Below are 18,783 nucleotides of genomic sequence, written 5' to 3'. Positions count from 1 at the left end.
CGTCCCTCTCGCTCGCTCGCCTCTCTCGAGTTCGCCTGGTGCGCTCGCTCCTCCTCGGGTTTTTTCTTTTTTTTTTCTTTTTTTTTTTTTTTTTTTTTTTTTTCCGCTCAGCGGAGTTAATGCTGGTAAACAAGAGCCTCAGCCTCGCCGCGCCGCTGCCGCCGCCGCCGCCGCCGCTGCCACACACTGGGGGCTCGCGCGCGCGAACTCTCGGGGCCGCGCACACGCTCTCGCGCGCACTTCGGAGCGGCCACAGCCGCAGCCGCGGCGCGCCCAGGGCCCGGCCCAGGCCGGCGCGCGCCAAGAGCCGGAGCCCGGGATTCCCGGGACGTGCGGAGCGGAGCCCGGGCGTGGGGTGCGAGGCTGCGAGGCGCCGCCCCCGCCCCCCGCCCCCCGCCCGCGCCCGCGCCCGCGCCCGCGCCGGCACCCGCGCGCGCGCGCCCACACGCTCTCGCCCCCACCCGCACTGCGCCGGCCACCCTGCACGCGCCCTCCCCTCCCGCAAGACTCCAAAAACAATGCCCCCGGCGCCGGCCCGGGCTCGGCGGAGGGGCAGGCTGGGGAGCAGAGGAGGAGGGGAGGGGAGGGGGCCGGAGGGGGCCGGAGGGGGCCGGAGGGGGCGGGGTGAGCGGGCCGTGCGGGGCCGGAGGGGTTCATTGACAACAACAGCGCGGCTGAAAAGCGCGTTTCCCGGGTTCTTGAAAAGCTTCATTGTTTCTTGCAGCTGTTGCAAAAAAAAATAAATAAGTGCGTGCATGCGGCATTTTTTTCGCGGCGTGCTGGAAAGCCCGAATGTGGCGGGAGGGGCACACCTGGGAGAAAGGGGACCCCCGAGCTACTAGAGCAGGCACTTTCACGCCAGGCGGGGACGGCCGCGGCCTCCCGACCGGGGAGCTCGGAGTTCTGAGGCTTGCGGGGAGCTGAAGGAAGGGCGCGGCCCGCGTGGCTTGGCCCAGGGGCGCCAGGGGAGACAGCCCGCCGTCCGCCGCGGGCCCCGAGCGGGGGAAGGGGGGCCCAGACAGGCTGCCCCGCGTGCCCAGGGCGCGTCCCCGCGGCGGCCGCCAGGGGGCGCGGCAGGCGCCGGGGAGGGCCGGCCGGCGGAGAGTCGCCTCCCTTCGGGAGAGGAAATGTGGGGGCCCGGACAGGGGGCTGGCGGGGCTGGGTCGCGCTGGCCGGGCCTCCAGGACCCGCAGCCCGCCCCGGGCGCCCCTCGCGGCCGCACGCGGCTCCGGGCTCCTCCACGTGGGCGGCTGCGGGGAGCGACCGAGGCGCGTGCACCGCGCGGGCCTGCGGGGCCCCGGGGTGGGGGCGGGGGGCGTGTCCGAGGGGCCCCCGAGGGGCGGGGCGGGGGGGGCCGGGGCCGGGGCTCGCCCGGGTCTCCCGGCTGGTGTCGGGACCCGGGAGCGTGCCGCACGCGCGCGCGATCCGTGGTCACTGCGGAAACCCACCCGCACCTGCCTCGGGTCCTCCCGAACACGCCTCTCTAGTTTCGTTTGCTACGCAAGTGACTAGAAACCAACACCAATTGCAGGTCTCCTTGGTGGCTTTCTTGAATGTGACCAAGGAGAGGTTTCCCCAAAGCGAGACTGCCCTAGGACTGCCATCTAATGAATAAATGCTGCGGAGACCAGGTTCTCAAAGGAGACACAGACGCAGCAACGGCTGGAGAAAGGAGTTTGAAATACGTGGACTTTTAAAAATAGTGATTGGACCACGTGTCGTCTGTAATGTGGTCGGGTTTCATGACTCAGGCTAATTGATGTCAATAATAAATAAAAAGAAGATGGCTAATAAAAGAGTTGTGAATGTCTAGATCGAGTGGAAGTGTTTGTCTCATAAACAATCAGGCTGTCTGGTAAGAGGGGATCTGTTCTAAAGGAAAGGTAGGTTTCTTTTTTTTTTTACTCTCATTGTAAAAGACCTGCGCGTTACATTATGCATCCCATCGTTCGTAAATAATTTTTTTAATCAACTGAGAAAACACGTCAGGAGCTATCACGATGGAAACCTAGCCCTTTCCCCCCTATATTTATTTCCTAGATCATTTTTCCCCTTGGAAATTTTTAGCTCAACTCAGTGAGTCAGTTGTATAGAAGAGAAATGAATCTTTTTTTTTTCTTTTTTAGTTAAGAGAGTCATTCATATGGGATTTGTTTTTGTTTAACTGAAATTCAGCTTGATTTTCAAATACAGTGTTCCAGTTTTAGATGTTTCTGGATATTAACAAAGGAAGAAACAATCTTTAAAGAGAAACTCACATTTAGCATGTATCATTTAAAAATAGGTACTATATGTGAATAATTAAAATTTAGTTTACTAATTTTTAAGCATTTCTTCAGAGAGGTCCCTGCATGAGGTTCGTCTTATACCTACAGATCCATTCTGCAGCTAAATATAAAGCACTATCAATACTATATTCTCATCATATTTAGTGTTCAGAATTTTCAAATACATGCGTATATATTAAGACAAAAGTTTAGAGCCGGTTTTTAAAAGGTGAATGCTAATAGAAGATCTTTACTACACAATATATTTCAAGAATTAGTAATAAAAATGCCCATCGAGTTGTCCCTGAGAACATAAGGAGGTTTATGGAATAGAGAGAAATGCATAGTTATTTATATGATAGGGTTTTTCTTTTTTTTTGACCCAAATGATTTTTTGTGATTTTTTTCAATGTTTGTGTTTTCCTGAAGTAGTCGGAAATAAATAAGATTAAGTTATTTTGGATAGTAAAGTTAGATGCTTACTATTATAGGGCTTAATATTAAGAAGAGTGAGAATTTAGATTGCTTTTCAGCTCTAACTTGATCATGTAGAGAAAGAGGGTGATTTGAATTTTCTTCAAGGATTACATCCTACATATCAAAGTCAAACTTATTTTTTTCAACCTTGGAAATAAAATCATGTAGTAAAACATTAATTGGAGGCTTTGCTTTATAATAGCACTGACAATGCATCACACTTTTTGTTTTACACAATTTTCCTCAGGTATCTTATAATTTCCCTTTCATTTGGAGCTGAAAACTGGTTGCTCATTTTCACTTTTTAAAAACTGTTTACTTGAAAAGTTTTATTTCAAAATATTCTGCTAAATGTACCAGACGCCCCCAAAATGCAATATTTGCCAAGTGAAAATCTGAGAAACAGCACAGATGACAATTGATAAGTATTATAAGTACATGATACATTGTGAAATATTTCCAGAAAGAAATATTATTCAAAGAAAAAGTGGATAAACCACAGCCACATACAACACAGGCAAATCTTTGAAACATGAATTTAAAAAAAATGCAAGTTCTGGAAAAGCACACATGACACCATTTTGATAAAGCAAGGACATTTGATAAAAGCAAGGACAACAAAAAGCAAGTGGCAATTTTTTTTAAAGCAAGTAAATAAATAAATATTTTTGTCTTGTTTTACTTTTGTTTTAGCAAGTGGATTAGTAAAGAGTACAAAACTTAGGATCCTGGTTACCTCTGGGAGGGAGTGGAGAGAACCCCAAAGGCAAATGCAATTGGTTCTCAGAACTATGTTCATTCTCAGGTTGGGTGGTGAACTTACAGATTTCCACTTTATAATTATGCCTTATAACAGATACATATATTACACATATTTTTGTATGTATAAAATATTAAAGAAGGTGATAAAAATATGGGAGTCAAAAAAGAGTTTTCCAATATGATCCTTCCAGATTCTAAGATGTTTATGTAAACAGCTCAGAAGAATTAAAGAATCATTAAAATGATATGGCTAATCAAGGTCCTATCCTTAAGGATACATTTCAAAAGAATGTGTACCCACAACTTATCAATGCAACTCAAGAAATAAAAATCATGAAATAAAAAATGTAGAAGAATTCACTTCACAGGTAATCAGGCTTATTAATGAAAAGTGCATTATGTAAACTGTCTGGCAATTTCCTGTAAGGTTAAACAAGCACCTAACTTACAATCCAGCAATTCTAACTGTAGCTATTTAACCAAAAGAGATGAAAATAAGACCACAACAAAGACCTCTGTAGGAATGGTGGTAGCTGCTTTATTAGTAATAGCAACAAACTGGAAACAACCCAAAAGAAGAATGGATAAACAAATCATGATGTATCCATTTGATCCAAGATTGCTTAACAATAAAAAGGAGCAAACTATTAAAACATACAAAAACACGGATGAGCCTAAAAAGCATAATGTATAAGTCAGGCACAAGAGTACGCGTTACATTAGCTGGTTCAGATAAAGTTCGGCAGCAGGCAAAACTTGCTTATCATTGATTTTTATCAATGAGATAAAAATCAGAATCATAGTTGCCTTTGGTGGAGGTGGCAGGGTTGTGAATGACTAGGAAGATGCACAAAGAACTTTCCAGGTTTATGATAATGCTCTGTGTCTTAATTGGGGTATGGGCCATGGTAGTGTATGCATTTATCAAAAACACATCGAACTATATACTTGATGGTTGCATTTCATTGTGTGTAATTATATCTGAATTTTAAAAGTTTTAAGGAGTGTATTGTTTAATTTAGAAATTTTGTAGCTGTTCTAAAAAAGAAAGCACAATGCTTTCCATTTTTGCTGTTGTATGAGTTCACAGAGATGCTCGTCTCCAACATTCATGCCCACAGCTGTCTCTACAGATAAATACACTTTCAGGGGTCCATGTGCCTAAGGTCTCCCACAAAGGACTTTAGCTGTGGTAGGCACCAAAGGGTCCCCACAAAGCAATCCAGGGGAAGGAAAAATACTAGTGAGCTCTAGTTGGTTCAAATCCCTGCATGGCCAAGGCAATGCAAGTCCCCCCAGCCTCCTTGAGATCTGTCTACACTCAACTTGAGATTTTCCAGTAGATTGGCACAGATAGGCAGCTCACAGGGCCATAAATGTTACACTCCTCCATGATACTTTAAAAGCATTGTGGAGGTTTCAGAGAGAATTCGGACAGAGGCAGTTGGGACATCTTTTTCTGACAACTTCCAGAACCATGTTCGAGTAAAATATCAATAAGGGAAGTTCTTGGAAAAACCTGAGCCAGGAGTGATAGGCATCCTTGGAATCACCATAGATTCAAAGTAGAGGCTGGAAGGCTTCTCTCCCTGCACCAGCGCCCTGAGCATACCCTTCTACAGACTGGCACTGACCTATCCCCAACCTTGACGGTAGATATGTTCAATTCCCCACATAGTGATCTGGAAAATAAGCAACATTGGGAAGCCTATAATGGCCTCATCTTTTCCACTTGTCCTTTGCTGTGGTTGGTCTCTGAAATTGATGTACCATCTTTACTCCTCCATGTAATTAATGCATACCAATAGTAAGGCAGACAGAGAGCAAAAAAGATGCTTCTTTGGTTTTGAAATGCATCATAGAAGTACCTGAAAAGTAGGATTAAATAAAAATTTCTGTCCCCTCTGATTAATACCACCAGCTCTGAGATGTTTTTAAAGCAGCAGGCCAGAAGGAGAAAAACTGCTCCTCTGTCTGCCCTGCCCTACTCTGTAGTGCTGTGTGACTCTGCATGTCGCTTTGCCTCTGTGCTTTCTCCTCCGTGAAATGATTATGTTGAAGTAGATCTTTTGGCTGCTGCAATGCCATGATATCTCTCTTTGGCTTTTAATTGGTAGCTTGGTATCACTACACTTTAACTGCATGTCTCCTACCTTTATCTTCCCTATCAAGTAATTAATAGTCTATAAATCAATGCATAAGCAAGGGAAGCCAGGCTCAGAGAATAATTGCTTCCTTATTTCTTTTATTAATGCAGATTTTTCACACATTAGGGCTTCTTTTTCTTTCTTTCTTTTTCTTTCTTTCTTTCTTTCTTTCTTCTTTCTTTCTTTCTTTCTTTCTTTATCTTTTTGATAAAGATTTTATTCATTTATTTATTTATTTAGAGAGAGGTAAAGAAGCAGAAGGAGACAGAATCTCAAGCAGACTCCATGCACTGAGGGTGGAGCCCCACGTGAGGCTCTATCTCACTACCCAGCAATCATGGCCTGAGCAAAAATCAAGAGTCAGCCACTTAACCAACTGAGCCACCCAGATGCCCCCACACATTAGGGTTTTTTAGAGTGGAACACATATTTTAGAACTTCAAAATTATCATAAATATTCTTCTAAGAATATGGTATGAAGAGACAAATGGATACCTCACTACAGCAGGTAAAAGTGGCCATAGATGATCCACAAAAGGAATAATCTCCCAAATGATTATTGAAAATGCTCCTGCAAGGGATACCTGGGTGGCTCAGTGGTTGAGCCTCTGCCTTCAGCTCAGGTCGTGATCCCACGGTCCTGAGATGGAGTCCCACATCTGTTCCCTACAGGGAGCCTGTTTCTCCCTCAGCCTCTGTCTCTGCTTCTCTCTGTGTGCCTCTTATGAAAAAATAAATAAAATTTTAAAAAAAAAAAAAGGAAAGAAAATGTCCTCTTTGGGATATTAAGTTCCAGTGGAAACCTTATTCTGTAGGATACTTTTATGCATTTCTTCAGGGGTTTTTCTTTCTTTCTTTCTTTTTTTAAACAACTACAATGTGTCTGGCTCCTTACTAGCAGCAAACTCTGTTTCTGGCCTCAAGGATACACTCTAACTATAACTTTAAGTGAGATCTTAAAGTTATGCAGATGTCTGTGCTCTGCAGTGTTGAGACCACCTCAGGAGAAATCAAGTTGTTTACATTTGTCCTTGGAGGATCATTGATCAACAATAGAACTGAATACTGACGCAGAGGCAGGAGTAGGAAAGGGCTGGTTGCTATATCCCATGAGGGATGATTAAGACATGAAGACATGAAGAGAAGTCTTGTAAGACTTCTGGTTTTATATACCTGGAAAATGATTATTAGGCTTGACCCAAGTAACTCCAATGTGCAGAGCTAGACTAATAGGAAGGAAAACAGATTTCAGTTCTTTTTTTTGAGAATGCTTCTTCCTTTCCAATAGAAACAAATAACCAGCATTATCTTGCAGCTTCCCTCTGCCTTGTATGGGAAATAACTGCATTATTGGGAAGTTCTTACAGAAGCTCCATACCTACTGGGGAAGTTGTCCAAAGAAGTACTTGATTAACTGATAGGATAACAGGTGACATCTGAGGTCCCTGGTTATTTAAATTCTACTTCTATGCTTGGATTACTGTATCTGATGGCCACCAAAGGAGCCTAGCTTTGCTTTAAATGAATAGGGATGAGCTTCAAAGTTGAAGATGTATTAGTTTAATAGGATCCTGAATTTATCTTATATTATAGAAACCCTGTTGAGATAGTTCCTGAAAGAGGTCCAAGGCACAGTTCCAACAGGCTAAAAAAGTCAAGTTAGGAAGTTTGTGATTGCTTTCAAATCAGCCACATTATGGGAGATGGTTGATCCAGGTAGGAGCCAGAAGGAGATTAAGATAATGCTGTGCTAGTGTGCTAGTGGCAAATGTTTGACAATAAGCTGGGGGTGAGGGGCCTGATTTGTAGAGTTTGTCAACGTCCTCTGTGCAACTATTCCATCCTGGCTAATTTAAGCTACCAATGTGAGATCACTGAGTACACAGTTTGAGGGAAAAAAACACCTAGATTTTGTGAGACTCTATGATCACTGGGTTATGATATCAGAACCTTTGTAACAAGTTAAATACGTATTCAGTAAGAAACTTATAAGCAACACAGTGCAAATATGACAATAGCTATAAAGAGGAAATTCACAGAAGATACCAGAACAGCCAATAAGCGTGAAAAAAATATTCTGTAACCTGGTTGACAGAATTAAGGATTGGACAATACCCACTGTTCATGGGGATGAATGGGGGAATTGAGTTCTTATTCACTGCTACTGGGAAAATAAATTAAATGAATCCATTTTGGAGAGCAACATGGCAATATCTGTAAGGTTAAAAATGTACCTACCCCACAACCCAGCGATTCTATTCATAAACAGTATACCCTAAAATCCCTTGACATTTACACCAGAAGACACATATGAGAATGTTAATTGGAACATTGTTTTCAATACTAGAAAACTAGAAACAATCTAATTACTTCTGAGGGGAAGGATGAATAATAGTGCATTATTCATACAATAGGATACTATACAGAGGTTAAAAGAATGAACTAGATCTAAGTGAATCAACAAATAAATTTAACAACCAATATTGTATAAAGAGGCAATTTGCAAAAGTTATATAACCACATGTTACTGTTAATGTAACTATTAACATAAAAACAATAGCATATATTATTAATAGAAATATACATATGTGGCATAAGTATAAAATATGCATGGAAATAATAACAACTTCAGACATTATCTCTGGGAATGAGGGGAGAGGAAGGAATAGAGTAATTTTAACTGTATTGGTAATACTTTATTTCTTGAAAAGCCAAAAGAAATTTATAACAAATTGGAGAAAATATTAGTATCTATTCAACCTGGATAATGGGTACATATGTATCTTTTCGATTATTTTCTGTACTTTTCTGTATGTCTGAGCTATTTTATAATTTTTTTGTCTTTTGTTAAAACTTTTAAATTTTAGAACAGTTTTAGATTTATGGGTTAGTACAAACATAGCACAGAGATTTCACATATACCTTGAACCCAGTTTCCCCTATTATTAACATCTTTTATTAGTATGATACATTTGTCACAATTAATGAGCCAATATTTACACATTATTTTGATTAACTAAAGTTCATACTTTATTTAGATTTTCTCAGTTTTCCCCTAATGCCTATTTCCTGGTTCGGAATCCCATCGGGGGTCCCACATCACATTTAGATATAATATCTCCTTGGGCCGCTCTTGTCCAAGATAGCTTCTTAGATTTCCTTTGTTTCTGATGACCTTAACAGCTTTGAGAAGTACTGCTCAGGTATTTTGTAGAATGTCTCTCACCTGGAATTTGTCTGGTATTTTTCTCAGGATTAGACTGCACTAATGTATTTTGGGGAGGAAAATTGTGGAGGGAAAGTGCTGTTCTTATCATATCTTATCAAGGATATATACTGATTTATCACTCTGGATGTTGACTACAACCACCTGGCTGAGGTAGCGTTTATCAGATTTTTCTACTGCAGAGTTACTCTTTCTCCCCTGTCTTTCCATACCATCCTCTTTGAAAGAAAATCACTATGCTTAAAGAATACAGAGATATACTCTCTCTCTTTCAGGGTGAAGTATCACCATAAATTATTAGAAGTTTTGCATGGGGGATTTGTCTATCTTCTTTCTTTCTTTCTTTCTTTCTTTCTTTCTTTCTTTCTTTCTTTCTTTTTCTCTTTCTTTTTCAATTTATTCATTCAGAGAGAGAGGCAGAGACAAAGGCAGAAGGAGAAGCAGTCTCCACACAGGGAGCCCGACATGGGACTCGATCCCGGGTCTCTAGGATCACGCCCTGGGCTGAAGGCCACGCCAAACCGCTGCACCACCAGGGCTGCCCTGTTTATTTCTTTAATCATTATTTCTAAAAAAAAAAAAAAAATTATTATTTCTATCGGTAAAGACTCATGTATATTTATTTCATATTTTGGGTTATAATCCAATATTACTTTACCTTTTTTTGTTCAATTGCTCTAGCTTTGGCTATTGGAAGCTCCTTTGGTTGGCTCCTGGGTCCCCACCATTGAACTTTGTCGGTTCTTGGGAGGTTTCCCTTCAATCTTCCTTATTTTCTGGCCCTATAAGATATTCCAGGTTTGTCTTATGTATCTCCTGCCCCAGTCCTGGAATCATTTTCCCAAGAGCTCTCATTCCTTCTAATGGGGAATCCTATTAATATACCAAAATTTGGGTACTAGGTGTGCTTGTTACTCCTAAGCCCTCCTAGCTGGCAAAACAAGGGAATGTATGTGTATACAAATATGCATTTACACAAATCTGTATTTAAATTCAACTAAATATAAACTCCTACTGGAGTCTCATACCCAATCCCCAGCTCTAACCCGTTAGCCCATGGGTCATTCTGACCTTCTCCCCTTGCTCCCACTCCAACAGTGAGAAACCTGGCTCTCACCATCTGCCATCAATTTACTTATTGCTCCATTTACAATTTTCTTAAAAATAAAAATAAAAGCTCTAGGGAGATGCTTCCACTTATTATGTTATCCAGACCAAAGATGCACACTATTCACAGAGCAAACATTTGCCAGGAAAGGACATTTCATGTCATGATCCATTTATAACCCAGATCTCCCTCTGGAGCCTAGTACCCGTCCAGTGGGCATTCATGGAAACACAGGCAAAAATGTCCTTTCAAAATAAGTCCTGGAAGCCCATATAGGAAAAATTAAGACCACCAAAGCACACTTGGGAGGGCTTCTTGAAGATTAGCCAAAACGAAGAGGTGTGGGCCTCAAACCAACAGGAAAACCAAGATCAGAAACATTGAGTTTCAGCAGCAGTTCCTAATCTCCTTTGAATAAATGGACCCCTTCAAAACTCAGAAGGGGGCCATGGACCCTCAACCTAGGAAAGCAATCATGTGGATCAAGTAGCATGAAAAAATTATCCCATGGTGGGGGAGACCTCATCTCTAAGCCCATTCTTGAAACTCAGGTTAAGAAAACCTTGCGTATATAATACAAAAGTCAAGTTTGTCAGTTTGCTTTTCTGTCAATAAGGAGGGGTGAGCAACTGGGCCCAGGGTGAGGACTATGTTCTTTGAGTGTGGCTGTTTTCAGGATGGGCAAAGCTCCTATCTTCCAGGTGTGGACCTAGGGTCTGTCACTGGCATCTGCCAGTTCACTTTTATGGTTACCTCCCACTTACAGCAAATAGCAAGTGACACTGGCTTTCTATTTATGGGATAATAAATAATTTTTCTATTAAAATCAGTATGTGTTATTTATTTATTTATTTATTTATTTATTATTTATTTATTTATTTATTTATTTAGATTTTATTTATTTGAGAAAGAGAGCACAAGTAGGGGGTAGGGCAGAGGGAGAGGGAGAAGTAGGTTCCCTGCTGGGCAAGGAGCCCGAAATGGGGCTCAATCCCAGAACCCTGAGATCATAACCTGAGATGAAGGCAGCCACTTAATCAACTGATCCACATAGGTGCCCCTGTTTTTGTTTTAAATCAGTTTAAAAAAATATATGAAGTGATATTTGGGACAGTAGAGAACTGAGGTCCTAAAAATAGGTGCAAAAAGAGATGTCTTGAGTATAATGAAAAGTTCAGATGCTTTGGTGTCAGAAGGAGGTGGATTCAAACCCTCTCTTTGTTAATTGCCAGTTACGTGATCTTGGGTATGTGAAACTTTCCTCATCTGTAGAATGGCAGATAGGGGCACATGGCTGGCACAGTCTATTGAGCTTCCAACTCTTGGTTTCAGCTCTGGTCATGATCTCAGGGTTGTGGGATTTAGGCCCATATTGGGCTCCACGCTGAGTGGGGAATCTGCTTGGGACTGTCTCCCTTTCCCTCTTGCTCCGCCCCCCACACACACTTGCTCTTTCTCTCTCTAAATAAATAAATAAATAATCTAAAAAAAGAATGGCAATAATAAATTTGGCATGGAGGGCAGATTCCTGTATCACTCATATCAGAATCAGTGGAAATACTTGTAAAACAGGACTTCCCAGGCTGCCACCCCACAATTTTTTTGTCATGTGGAATCCTAAGGGGAAAAGCCTAGATATCCACATTTAAACAAGGGTCCCCAATGATTTTTTTTTATGACGTTCTGTGGACTTTGGAGAAGATAAAATGCACAAAAATACACTTGGCACACGGGAGCAGGAAGGACACTGTTGCTTTGGACAGCCCAGCATCTGAACTTCATCTCTTTTAGAAGGGGATGCCAAGGGCCCGCCCAGGATCGTAATGGATGGCTACGCAGGTTGTATACTGCACATAAGTCTAATGACTAGCACCTGAGAATTGTGCAGAGCATAAACTGCGTGGTCATACATGCCCTCCTTCTTAGAAGGAAGTCAGATGATCTAGACCCCTTGGTTTTCTCTCCTTTTTTGAGCCTGTTCTGCCAGCCTTCCTTATGATCTTCAGCTACACAGCAACCTTCCGACCTTCACTGACCAGCAGGCCTGAAATTGAATTTTGTTCTTTGTAATCAAGACACTTGACAGGATGAGTGACCAATGACTGCTTTGTTCCTTTCCATCAATGGATCCTCAGTGGTGTCCTTGCGATTTGGGAAGTGCTATAGTGACTCTCCCTGAGAAGATCTGACTGGTCCCCAATCCAAGTTCTGTTCTGCTTCAAGCTGTCTTATAGGTTGGATCTTGGCTCAATAGTTCACTTGGAAAGAATAATTCTACTACTTAAAAAAAAACGTTTGAAAACCACTGCATGTGTGGTGTAGACACTGTGTGGTGCAGATAGCAATGATGCCTCTGAGGTGAAGCCTCAGGTCAGTGGAGACTGAGGCTGAATCCTGGCATCTATAGGTCTCCCTAAAGGCAAAGCCGCCAAGGGCCTCATTTCAACTGGTAGGTGCTAAGTCCCATTACCTAAGTAGGGGAAATTGTAGAGGTCTCTCAAAACTGTCCTCTCCTGCCCATGGGAAGATGGATGGTGTCCAGTGATGAGAAGTAAAAGGGGGAGTTGATGTGACAGGATCACTTTGTCAATCAAAAGCCCTCCCACCTCGGGAGGAGGGAATAGGAGGGAACCCCTTAAGAATCTCCCAAGACAACAGCCAACAAAAGGGTGCCAAAGTCATTACTAAGGGGCCAAAGGATAAAGGGCGTGTGGTACTTTCCTTTGCCATGGGGTCACTGGCTGAGGGAGTGAGAGTGAAGAAAGATAAAGCAGTTTGGACATTTCCCTGAAGGAGCCAGAGTTCTCCCCACCCCAAATCTGCAGCACTTGGAACATAAAAATAGAGATGTTTCCTTGCTCTCCAAAATTTGACATTTGCAACAGAGGTATTAAATTTTCATTGCACATTTCCTCTTGGTTCACAACTAAGATAGGAGAAAGAATTTCTCCAACAAAAGATGATATGTTGAATATTCTTACAAAAGTCATTCCATTCACCTGTTTAGCTGCCACTGGGTTGAGGTGCTGCTGGCTTTTTGCTTTTCAATGGACCATAAACACAGAGGGTTGTGCTTGGCTTACTTTTATTGTTATATACCAGGCTCTTCTCTTGTTTTACTAATTGTTCTCTTTTATCTTCATACCCCACTCCCATCCCCCTCCTTAACCTCCTTATTAACATATAGGTAGGCAGGTGTATGTAATGTAAAAGCCAGGTTACAGAGAAAGACACACAGTATCAAGGTACAGCAGCATTTGGGAGGGAGGTCATCTGATGGAAGTTGTGACCCCTCTCCCTGGGAAAATCTGTCTTTATTCAAATGTACAACTTTTGCAACTTCCAGGGTCCAGGAACCCCTAATTCTCTGCCTGGATAGTCTTTGTTTTGTTTTGTTTTTTAAGATTTATTTATTCATTCATGATAGACAGAGAGAGAGGCAGAGACACAGGAGAAGGGAGAAGCAGGCTCCAGCCCGACATGGGACTTGATCCCGGGACTCCAGGATCATGCCCTGGGCCAAAGGCAGGTGCCAAACCGCGGAGCCACTCAGGGATCCCCCTTGGATAGTCTTTGAATCCCAAGTTTATTACTCCATGTTTTAAGAAAATTGTGAGAAATAGCAAAGTATTTGGATTGCAGACTCTTTAAAATGGACTGTACCTTTTATTTATTATAAAGTAGTGGAATAACCAAATTGCAATGAAATAGAAATGCTGTATTCAAGAATGGACAAGGATTATTTCTATTTAGTGCAACCCAAATATTGCTTGGATATAAACAGATTCTTCTGGAAGACGAAGAAAAGAACTTAGCTTTGTTGGGGGCTTATTTTCAGCCAAGCATTGTGTTTTATGTACTATTTCCCTTTCCTTAACCTACAGAGGCAGTCATCGTTCTCTTGGCCATTTTTACAGATGAGAAAACTTGAAGTGTAAGGACAGGACAAAGTTTCCCAAGGTGGTACAACTTGTAATGTTAAGTTAAAAAGTCTGCCTTAAACACAGACATGGAGAACATTTTAAAAAATATACTATTTACACGGGCGCCTGGATGACTCAGTCAGTTGGGCAACAAATTCTTGATTTCATCTCGGGTCATGATCTCAGGGCATGGGATCAAGCTCTGCATGGGGCTGCGCATGGAGTGTGGAGCCTGCTTAAGAGTCTTCCTCTCTCCCTCCTTCGGCTCCTCCCCCCACCCGGTGCTCATGCTCTCTCTCTCTCTTTCTCTCTCTCTCTCAAAAAATCAGTTAAGAGTACTACTTGAGGTTTTGACTCAGTTCATGATCTTGGTGTCATAAGATCCAGCCCCACAATGGGCTCTGCCCTCAGTGCAGAGTCTGCTTTAAAGTCTTTCTCCCAGGATGCCTGGGTGGCTCAGTAGTTGAGTGTCTGCCTTCGGCTCAGGTCATGATCCTGGGGTCCTGGGATCGAGTCCCACACAGAGCTCCCTGCAAGGAGCCTGCTGCTCCTTCTGCCTATGTCTCTGCCTCTCTCTGTGTGTCTCTCATGCATAAATAAATAAAATCTTTAAAAAAAAGGAAAGGGAAGGAATTTTTTTTTTTTTTTTATTGGTGTTCAATTTACTAACATACAGAATAACACCCAGTGCCCGTCACCCATTCACTCCCACCCCCCGCCCTCCTCCCCTTCTACCACCCCTAGTTCGTTTCCCAGAGTTAGCAGTCTTTATGTTCTGTCTCCCTTTCTGATATTTCCCACACATTTCTTCTCCCTTCCCTTATTTTCCCTTTCACTATTATTTATATTCCCCAAATGAATGAGAACATATAATGTTTGTCCTTCTCCGACTGACTTACTTCACTCAGCATAATACCCTCCAGTTCCATCCACGTTGAAGCAAATGGTGGGTATTTGTCATTTCTAATAGCTGAGTAATATTCCATTGTATACATAAACCACATCTTCTTTATCCATTCATCTTTCGTTGGACACCGAGGCTCCTTCCACAGTTTGGCTATCGTGGCCATTGCTGCTAGAAACATCGGGGTGCAGGTGTCCCAGCGTTTCATTGCATTTGTATCTTTGGGGTAAATCCCCAACAGTGCAATTGCTGGGTCGTAGGGCAGGTATATTTTTAACTGTTTGAGGAACCTCCACACAGTTTTCCACAGTGGCTGCACCAGTTCACATTCCCACCAACAGTGTAAGAGGGTTCCCTTTTCTCCACATCCTCTCCAACATTTGTTGTTTCCTGCCTTGTTAATTTTTAAGGGAAGGAATTTTTAAAAGCGCTAGTGTATCTACAACATGTCATACCTTAAAGGAAAAATGCCCCCTTGAACACTACTTACTCATTCACTCCACAAAACCTTGCATCTCTCAGGAAGGAGCAGCCCTGGTTCCCAGACATGGAATCAGCTTTTCCTTCCCCCTACCCTCCCACCCTTTTTTGCCATCTGCACCATTGCAAATGATTTGTAGGCAGTTTGCATCACTTTGTTCACTAATGTTACTTAGGGGCCTGTGTGCGTATAGGAAGCATTCAGTACACGTCTGCTAAACTGAGTTGATCTCCTACCTTTTTAATTGAGCACATTTTTAATGCAGAGAAATAAGAAGAAATGTTTTGAAGAGACACATTATCCGCATGCCAGGATTTGCAGCAAATAATAACATTTTCTCATTTTTGCTTTAGACCTTTGTTTGCTTTAAGGAAATGAAATTTACAGATGGTTTTACTCTGGTTTCATTCTCCTCCTGCCCACTGCAGAGAAAACTATGATCATTACTTTGGCATATATCCTCCTGATATATATTTTTATACTTTTACTGCACATAATCCTTAGTATTATTTTACACAACTTAAAACTTTTACATTTTCTGTACCTTGGTGCTTAAACATGTGTTTTCAAGATCTATTCACATTGATGCTATACATCTCATTTATTTCTTTGTTATTATGTAATGTCCCATAATTTGAATATACTGTGTTTTACTTGTGCATTCCCAAGTGAGAGGCATTTAGAGGCTTCCTGTCCAATTCTTCACTGTGACACACAATGCCGTAATGAACGGCATTTTCCTTTTTACAACTTGGGTTACTTTTTGTACAAATGACCTAATATACCATTGGTACGTAGGGGAACTCTGCTAGTAGAACATGAAATTATGTTGGCTTATATGTGATTTTTCCCAATATGTTACTGTTTCAAAATGATTAAAAGATAGTCTTAACAATGAATAAAGACCTGAGCTGAAAATCAACAGAAGTATCTTTCTTCCAAGCAAACAGCAACAGGTTTAAACACTTTCCACTGTTAAATGATCAGGAGACAGTTGGGAGTACAGATGAAAAGCACAAAGAAATTGGATCATTCCCCCCTGTATTAAAACCATGGAATAGGGATACCTGGGTGGCTCAGCGGTTGAGCTTCTGCCTTCGCCTTGGGACATGATCCCAGAGTCCCAGAATGGAGTCCCCTATCGAACTTCCTTGTATGGAGCCTGCTTCTCCTGTCTCTGCCTCTCTCTCTGCCTCTCTCTGTGTCTCTCATGAATAAGTAAATAAGATCTTAAACAAACAAACAAACAACAACAACAAAAAAAACTATGGAATAATGAAGAAGACTATCCCAAGGGCCATATTTTTAATTTTAGGAAAATTTTAATGAAAATCCACATCTACCTGTCTAGTAAGGAGCCCCAACAAACAGATATCTGGGGCTTTCATGGGCATTTGCCAACAATGGATTAACTGTATTGGGTTTTCATCATGATTTAAAAAATATTTTTGTTTTTGTTACTTCTTGGGTGACAAAATTCCACGTGTTTGGGTGATCTTCCCCAATCCTGTTTTTCCTGTGAGACTTGCTATTTTTGGTGGAGGAATTTGCATTTATTTCCTTAAGTGCATGTGTAAGAGTTTCTCTAGTGTATGAATCTAGCAGTGGAATTTCTGGGTCAAGGGGATGTTCATTTTCAAACTATTCTAGATTTTTCCAAATTTCTCTTTATAGTGGCTTCACCAATTTATACTCCCATCAGGAGAGTCCTTATTCCTGCTTCCATGCTATTACCTGATGTTGTTAAACTTTATTTTTACCAATATCATGGGTATAAGATGCCTTTTCATGGTTGTTTTAATTTGCATTCCCCCCGTTACTACTGAAACTGAGAATATTTTTATTTGTTTATTGGTCATCCCAGTTTCCTCTTCTGGGTATTAGCAGTTCAACACTTTGTCAATTTTGAAGCTGAATTGTTTGTCTTTTTCTTATTGATTTACAGGAATTCTTTATGCATTCTTGACATAAATCCTTTGCCTATTAAATTTCTGCTTTTATGTTCCCCTCCAGATGTCCCCAGTCTCAGCATAAGTCTCTTTTTTTATATGTCTGATCCACTATAAAATACACTGGGTTGGATTTTTTCTGGAATATATCCTAGGTACCTGTGGCTTTAGATTATACAACTAGATTGTACAACTGGAAATGTTCAAAACTCAAATGTTTATAAAGATTTTTGTTTTCCTATCTATACTTTATCCATTCTTCTATTTATAGTACTTTCTCTTTGTATGAAAGAGTTTTCAAAGCCTACCAAAAGTGATATATCCCCTAACTTGACTGTTGATGAGATTTCTTTCTTTCCCAAGGTTAATAGGAAAAGATTTTTGTGGAAAAAATTCAAGAAGGTTAAACTTCATATTTGAATTGGATCCTTTGTAGATGTCTTACGCCCATGAGAAAACAATATGCTTTATTAAATTCCATGATTTTCTTTTTTAAATATTCAAGTCATAAGCAATCAATCATCTTTTCCTGACAAGTTACCTAAGAAAAATTTCCTTAAACTAAACAGAATAGAATTTCAGACTAAATTTTAAAAGTGACATTCTGATTAAAAAGAAAAAAAAGATACCTAACTCCTTAAAGAAAATACATGGAGTTTGCCTGGAACTGAAAATTTAGTATGTGGAAATGTGAGGAAAAGATCTAAGTGTTGGCAAAAGATTGCAATAAAGTAAATGATGCGGTTTTCTCAGGGGTGATTTTGCAACTTGAAACATTCCAAAAAGAGTTACTGATCACAAAGTTTCTTTTAGCTTCTAGCCTTGAAATACTTGGCATACATGGAGCTCTTATGGATATTTGGATAAATTAAATTTATATTGACATTTTCTGAAAGTTGGCATAGGTGTCTATCTGGTGTGGGCACGTGTCAAACTCAGAACATTTTGAGGCATTCAATTTTACAGCAGATAGGTATCAACATCATACTGTCCCTTCTTGCTCTATATTCTTAAAAGCTGAATCACACTGAGGTTGAAAACATGTCATTATTTTCTGACAGAAAAGCAGCAGATTCCTCAAAAAATTAACCAGAGGATTACCATATGACCTAGCAACTCCATTCTTGGGTATATACCCCAAAGAATCGAAAACAGGGACTTAAAAAAGATATCTGTACACCAGTGCTCATAGAAGCATTATTCTCAATAGCTAAAAGGCGAAAACAATCTAACAATCTGTCCATCAACAGATGAATGGGTAAGCAAAATGTGGTATATTCATACAATGAATTATTATTTAGCCTTTAAAGGGAAGAAAAGTCTGACATAGGCTATAACACAGATGACCCTTGAAGATGCTATATTAATGAAATAAATCATCCAAAAGGAAACATATTGTATGATTCCACTTATACAAAATATCTAGAATAGACAAATTCATAGAGACAGAAAATAAATTAGAAATAACTGGGGGATGGGAGGAGAGGGGAATGGGAAGTTATTGCTTCATGGATACAGAGTTTCTGTTTAGGGAAGATG

The 18,783-nt window shown here is 41.2% G+C and overlaps 1 long non-coding RNA gene across 1 annotated transcript in view; it reads left to right on the top strand.

Annotated features, from left to right (window-relative positions):
- The first annotated feature begins 1,363 nt into the window (after positions 1-1,363).
- The window catches only part of LOC144296867 (uncharacterized), an 86,774-nt gene continuing 69,354 nt past the window's right edge, over positions 1,364-18,783 (top strand). Inside the window, exon 1 of the long non-coding RNA XR_013363807.1 lies at positions 1,364-1,883. This is a non-coding gene — a long non-coding RNA (uncharacterized LOC144296867). The remainder of the gene's footprint in view (positions 1,884-18,783) is intronic.

This window comes from Canis aureus, chromosome 2 (genome assembly GCF_053574225.1).
Source record: "Canis aureus isolate CA01 chromosome 2, VMU_Caureus_v.1.0, whole genome shotgun sequence".
Lineage (NCBI taxonomy): Eukaryota > Metazoa > Chordata > Mammalia > Carnivora > Canidae > Canis > Canis aureus.
The sequence above is the reverse complement of the archived record's forward strand: the minus strand, read 5'-3'. Positions and strand labels throughout refer to the sequence as shown.